This window comes from Arachis stenosperma, chromosome 4 (assembly GCF_014773155.1).
Source record: "Arachis stenosperma cultivar V10309 chromosome 4, arast.V10309.gnm1.PFL2, whole genome shotgun sequence".
Lineage (NCBI taxonomy): Eukaryota > Viridiplantae > Streptophyta > Magnoliopsida > Fabales > Fabaceae > Arachis > Arachis stenosperma.
In genome coordinates this window covers 59,867,704-59,875,250 of record NC_080380.1, presented here as the reverse complement: position 1 = coordinate 59,875,250, position 7,547 = coordinate 59,867,704, and positions in this window count along the sequence as shown.

Below are 7,547 nucleotides of genomic sequence, written 5' to 3'. Positions count from 1 at the left end.
CAAAGCCGTTGATAACGAGCCATTTGGAGTTCTGTAGCTCCAGAAAATCCATTTCGAGTGCAAGGAGGTCAGATTCCAATAGCATCAGCAGTCCTTTGTCAGCCTCCTATCAGAGTTTTGCTCAAGTCCCTCAATTTCAGCCAGAAATTACCTGAAATCACAGAAAAACACACAAACTCATAGTAAAGTCCAGAAATGTGAATTTAGCATAAAAACTAATAAAAACATCGCTAAAAGTAACTAGATCATACTAAAAGCTACCTAAAAACAATGCCAAAAAGTATATAAATTATCCGCTCACCAGCCTTCAAGTTGAGCAACTGGAGGTAGAGCTTGTACGGCATGGATGGAATAGAATTCTTTTTGATCCTTTTGTATTTGCGTGAGGATGGTGGTCGTATCCCCAAGTGCTTTGGTTAAGATTGATCCGGAAGGGGACGGTTCTACCGCACCCTTGAGAGGATTACTTCTCACCCTTGTATGTTGTGTAGCTTCGGCAACATCCTTTATCAAACTCCAAGCTTCTCCCTCCGTCTTGTTTTTCGAAAGGGAACCACCGCTAGAAGCGGTGAGCAATCTTCTATCTTCCACACAAAGACCTCCGGTGAAGTAGCTAATGAGCAAGTGAGTGTTCATTCCATGGTGTGGACAAGATTCTAATAGCCTCTTGAATTGAGACCAATACTCGTACAAACTCTCTTGGTCTCTTTGCATTATACCTGAAATCTCCTTCTGGATGTAGTCGGTCTTCTCCGGTGGGAAGAATTTATCTAGAAACTCTCTTCTCAAGAAATCCCAATTGGAAGCAATCTCATCCGGTAGCGAATAAAACCATGTCTTTGCTTGTGCTTCAAGAGCGAAAGGGAAGGCAAAAACCATGATAGCCACCTCATCGGCTCCATGCCTTCGAGCCGTAGAACAAGCAACTTGAAAATCCTTTAGATGTCAGATGGTGTCTTGACCCGGTAACCTATGATACTTAGGTAGTAGATTTATCAAGCTACTCTTCAATTCAAAGTTTGGATCAAGGTTAGGATACCTTGCTTGCAATGGTTGAAGTACAATATCCGGAGCTCCTTGCTTATGTAAAGTGATCCGGGGTGGCTTCGACATGTATGGTTCACCTGTAGGATGCAAAGATGTATTAGTAGTGCCAACAGAAGAATAGAAAGCAGCGGACTCCAAGTCACTCTCGGTATTGTCTAGTGATTCGGTATGTTCCTCAAGAGAGGCCGAAGTGCTAGCCGTATAGTCCAACCGCCGTCTAGCTTGCCGAGTGTGTAACAAAGTTCTTTCAATCTCGGGATCAAAATCAGCTAAGCTAGAATTCGGTTGAGACCGAGTCATCAAACTTGAGAGTCATAGCACAAAAATAAAAGAAGCTAACTATAGCTAAGTATTGAAAGAAAACAAACTATCTACAATATTCACATATTCACATAACCAATATCAAGGCATATGTTGCAACCATTCCCCGGCAACGGCGCCAAAAATTTGATGCGCACGGGAATTGCGTTGGAAGAGAATTTCTCAATGAAGTTGCATTGCAAGTATAGCTCTACCAACAACGATCCTCGAGGATCAAATTTAGAAAGGAATTGGTTGTCACAAGTTCAACCCCAATAAAGTAACCGAAGCATTCAAACCTCAGGTCGTCTCATAAGGAATGGGCAAGCATGTGCTTCAACATTGGTTAGAAATCCGGGGTTGTAAGTCATGAGCAAGAAAGTAAACTAGGAATCTTAGCAAACAAGTAATCTAGAGTGTAAGGAACTAATTCAAATAATTAAGCAAGATGTGAGCAATTTCAAACTAAGAAGACAACATTCAATTTAATTCTACTCTCAACTAAACAATAACTATAACTAAGGTAAGGCAATAAAGATTTTTGGTTTTCCAAATAAGAATAATAAAAATAAATCTTGGCTAGACATGGGAATTGGGGTCACTATCCTTGTCTAATAACCATATCTTGACAATTATGAGGAGCCAAACTCATTAAATCTACTTCTATACTTGAAGTAAGTTAAATGGTTTGGTCAACATCTACCCATAAGGTCTAACCTGACTACTAATTAACCTAGTAGTAGGCTAGTGTCGATGGCTATCAAATTGACCACTAAGGGTTCCCAAATCATCAAATCCATTAGACCCAATGACTCAAGTTTACCCAATTCCCTTGGCCTAAGCCAAGAGTAAAAAGAACTACTCCATAATTAAGGTAAACAATTCATCAAACACATGCTAAGCATTAACAAGAGACATGTTCAAATTACAATTGGATTGAAATTAACAAATACCCACTAACAAATATCAACTTACAATCACTCAAACAACACAATTAAGCATAGAAATCATCAATGTAACCTCAACAAGTCAAGATTCACAACATTCATGCAATGGGTATTAAGTGACAATTGACAATAATCCATAAACTAACACAAGATCTAAGCAAAATTATACTAAGGAATTCAAATTAAACAATCAAAACTAGTAATTAACAAAATCCAATTCAGAGTTCAACAAGGGAAGATCAAATTAAAGCTAGATCTAGAGGAGAACAAGGGTTTCTCTCTCTAGAAGAACAAAGAACCCAAAAAACTAGAAATTGTGTCTTAGTGTAAAAAATGATTGATCCCCCCCCTTCTCCCTAGCCTCCTTGGGTCTTTTTCCATGCAGAAACAGCTTGAAATTGGGCCAAATGAGCCTTAGAAATCGCCAGGCACGATTTCCTTTAATGAGGTCACGTGCAGCTTCCCGCGCGTGCGCGCCATGCGTGCGTGCACGCCGATTGCTTTTGTGATACAGGCGTGCACGCCAAGTTTGCGTGCGCGTTGGTTAGAATTCTCTGGCCTGCGCGGATGCGTCCATCCTCGCGCGCCGCTTTCAGCTACCCTCATCCACGCGTGCGGGTGATGTGCACGTGCGCGTCGGTGCTGCAGTTCCCAAAATCCAAATCTTCATGTTCCTTCCTCTTGTGCATGCTTTCTTTCTCTCTTCTAGGCCATTCTTACCCTATTAATTCTAAAATCACTCAACAAATACGTCACAGGATCGAATGACAATAAAGAGGATCAAAATATAGCAATTCTAAGGCTAAATAAGTATGTTTTCTATCATGGAGCAATATTAGGAATTGAACACAAAACTATGCATTTCTTGTGAATAAGTGCGAGAAATATTGACAAAAACCTCCAAATTAAGCACAAAATAAACCACAAAATTGGGGTTTATCAAGCACCCAAACAACTTCTTAGACCCCTTCAATGTAGCATGACTCCAACCTTTACAATTCGACCTTAATGATCCAACCATAATGAGCCTAACATTATTTTTCCAAACACTACACCACTCCCTCTTACTCTTAATTCCACAAAGATGCCTAAGTTGACCATCCGTTTCAAGCAAACCATATTCAAGGGGAATAATAGAGCTCAAGTATAAAGAATTTACCTACTTGAATGAAAGAATGGATGGTGGTGCCTTAGGGAGAGGAATTTCCAATGTCCTTGCAAGCTCTATTCCCTTTTTTGCTTCCTTGTCAATCTCCACCTCTTCATAAACTTCTTCATTCTCAATCCTTTGTTCATCAACTTCATCTAACTCTTCTCCATCACTCAAGTCATAAATTGGAGGATGAGAAAAATCTACCTCCACATCACTTTCAAATTCACCGGGAGAAGGTTCTTTAAGTTCAAAGGATTCTTCACCAAGAAAATTGGATGCATGACCTTCATCACCAAGGGAACTCAATTCTTGCTTCATTCCCTCCAAGTCTTCATTCAAGAATTATTTTGGAGGTTGTGCACACTCCTCCTGAACAACAAATTCACTCCTCTTGGGGGAATTCTCTATGGTTTTAGCTTCCCATGGAGGTTCTACATCTCCTAGGTCTTCAACCACTTGTTCCTTTTCTTCAATGATCATAGGCTTCTCCAATTGCTCTAGCACAACATCATATTCCTCCTTCTCCACCGGAGTTTCCAATCTCTTCTTCATGCTTGGATTTTCAATTGACTCTCCACATGGAGCCTTGGGAGTTCTTTGAGTCTTCAAGCATTGGGAGGCTAATCGGCTTACCACCTCAGTCAAGGTAGCAACAAATTGTTGCACATCCCTTTTCATTTCATCTTGCCCTTGAAGAAGAACACCAAGGGTTTCATCCATTAGAGATTGGGGTGGATAGGAGGGTTCATTGTCTTGGAGAGGGTGTTCATGGTAGGGTAGTGGTTCTTCTTGGTAAAGTGGTGGTGTATTTCGGTGTGGTTCTTGGAGTATTGATATTGGCATAGTGGTTCCATGTATGGCTCATATGATTCAAAAGGTGGTTGGTATGGTGGGTAAGGATTAGGGTCAAATGGAGGTGTTTAGTGGAAAGAGGCTTGTGAGTATGGTTGAGGGCTATGTTGAGAATATGGTTCATAGGCATATGGTAGTGGTTCTTGAAAGTCACAAGGAGATTCACCATAGCCATTGGATTGGTATGCATCATAGAATGACTCTTCTTCATAGTGCATTGGTGGAGGTTGTTGCGATGAGGATTGTTCACATGCATATGGCTCCTCCCACCTTTGGTTGTCCCGTCTTTGATGCATGTCTTCATTGTAATCTCCACTTCCTACAACATAGTTGTAATCACACTCATAGCCAAAGTGAGAATTCATGATGAAAAGAGAAAATAAAAATAAAAACTAACAAGAAACAATGAAGCAAAGTCCTAGAACTAGCAAGAACTAACAAGTAATCCAAAAATTAAGCTATTCAAAATATTCACATATATACAATAACCAATAACATAATACCATTGCAATTCCCCGGTAACGGTGCTATTTTGATGATTGGATTTTTGACGGTTTAGAATTTCACAAATGAAATCTCGTCGAAGTATAGTTTCTAAACCAAGCAATAATCCTTTCATACAAAAGATTGTTTGTCACTAAAACAAACCCCTAAAATTATAAACCGAAGTATTTAAACCTCGGGTCGTTCTCCCTAGGAATTGCTATAAAGTTTTCTTGTTATTGGCTATGGACATGTATATTTTGGGGTTCTATATAAGGAATAAGAAAAGTAAATGGTAAAGGAAATCAAATGACAAAAAGGCCTTGGCAAGGTTTGGTGGTCAAGGATTTCTATCCTTATCACTAACTACAACATGAGAATTGGCAAAGATCGATCCCATTAAATCATCCTCTAACTAGTAGTAGAGGAAAGTCAAATGAGCTATATCAATCCAAGTCCATAAGTCCTAGCTCTCCACTAATTGAATTAATGAGAACTAGAGTCAATGGCTCCTAATTATCAATTACTTGGACATCAGTAACTCAAGAATTCCTAAGTTACCTTCCCTAGCCAAGAGCACAAAATTCTACTCTAACATCCTTCCAAGCATTTCATCAAACACTTGAAAGGCACAAAAGGTAAGCATAGCAAAATTGACAACAAGAGTAGAATCTAACAACAGTATTGCAAAGAATTAAACAATAACAATCAAAAGGAACACAATTATTATGAATTACCTCAAATTGAATTGAAAGAAAATAGAAGGAACAAGAGTAGATCTACAACAAAGTATAGGAGCAACAAAAAGGAAATTACAACAAAAGAATGGAAGAATGATGAATGTAACAACAAAGAATTGAAAGGTAGAAGTAGATGATAGCATGAATTAAAACCTAGATCTAAGATTATTGACCTAAACCTAATCCTAATTCTAGAGAGAAGTGAGAGCTTCTCTTTAAAACCAACTAATCCTAATCCTAATGTGGATGAATGAGCAAAAGATGTCATCTGGCGCCAGTTGCAACTGGGCCCCACAGCTCCCCAGAATTCGCTGGGCACATTTTTTATTTAAAAATCACGTGTGGCCACCGACGCGTACGTGTACAGCACGCGTGCGTGTCCCTTGAGTTTTTACAATCCACGCGTTCGCGTCTAGTGCGCATGCGCGTGGATGAGTATGTCCAAATCTTTGACTTTTTCATGTGTTCTCCACTTTGCATGCTTTCCTCTTCACTCTTTTGATCCATTCCTAGCCTTTTCAACCTGAAATCACTTAACAAACAAATCAAGGCATCTAGTGGAATCAAAGGTGAATTAATATTTAGCTAATCAGAGGCTCAAAAAGCATGTTTTCACACTTAAGCACAATTTAGGAGACAATCATGAAACCATGCTATTTCATTGAATAAATGTGGATAAAAGGTCATGAAATCCTCCAAATTAAGCACAAGATAAACCCTCAAAATGGGGTTTATCACTTAGCAGACATATGGCAGAATATAGAGACACAGTAAACAGAAGACAGATGAATAGAGAAAATAGAGTAAACTGAAAACAGATCGCAAACAGAAGAATATAAGAAAGTAAAACACAAACACAGAGAATAGAATACAAACAAGGAAAGCATACATTCATACAACAATCATAACAGAGGAAATGCACAACCAAATATGATGCATGTCTGTCCTATGCAGGCCATAAGCTCACGTGTCGGTTTACACCCTGCAGCCCGACATTACCTAGGAACTAGTCCTAGATATGGCTTATTCTCTGTAGGTGAACTTCAACCTACAGAAATAGCACTCCTGTAAGTGAACTTCGGCTTACAAGAATAGTCTAATCACAACACAACAATTTTCTGTAGATGAACTTTGGCCTACAGAAATAACACCTCTGTAAGTGAACTTCGGCTTACAGAAATAGTCTATTCACAGCACAACAACCCACGATTGTTGGGTGTGATGACAAACGCAAAAGGATCAAGGGATTTTATTCCGACATGATCGAGAACCGACAGATGATTAGCCATGCTGTGACAGAGCATTTGGACCATTTTCACTAAGAGGATGGGATGTAGCCATTGACAACGGTGATGCCCTACATACAGCTTGCCATGGAAAGGAGTAAGAAGGATTGGATGAAGGTAGTAGGAAAGCAGAGATTCAGAAGGAGCACAGCACCTTCATATGCCTATCTGAAATTCCCATCAATGATCTACATAAGTATTTCTATCTTTATTTTCTATTTATTTATTATTATTATTCGAAAACTCCATAACCATATATTATCCACCTAACTGAGAATTTCAAGATGACCATAGCTTGCTTCATACCAACAATCTATGTGGGATCGACCCTTACTCACATAAGGTTTATTACTTGGACGACCCAGTGCACTTGCTGGTTAGTTGTGCGAGGTTGTGAAGAAAGTGCTGAGTTATAAATGCGCATACCAAGTTGAATGCCATTATTAGAGATCACAATTTCGTGAACCAAGTTTTTGGCGCCGTTGCCAGGGATTGTTCGAGTTTGGACAACTGACGGTTCATCTTGTTGCTCAGATTAGGTAATTTTCTTTTTGTTTTGTTTTCAAAAATTTTTCAAAAAAAAATTTATCCCTATTTTTGAAAAAAAAAATTTAATTAAAAATAAATCATTCTATGGCTTCAGAATTTTTAAGAATGGATTCTAGAGTTTCATGAAGCATGTTGAATCCTAGCTGGCTGTAAAGCCATATCCAAATCCTTTTGGAATGAGACTTCAACT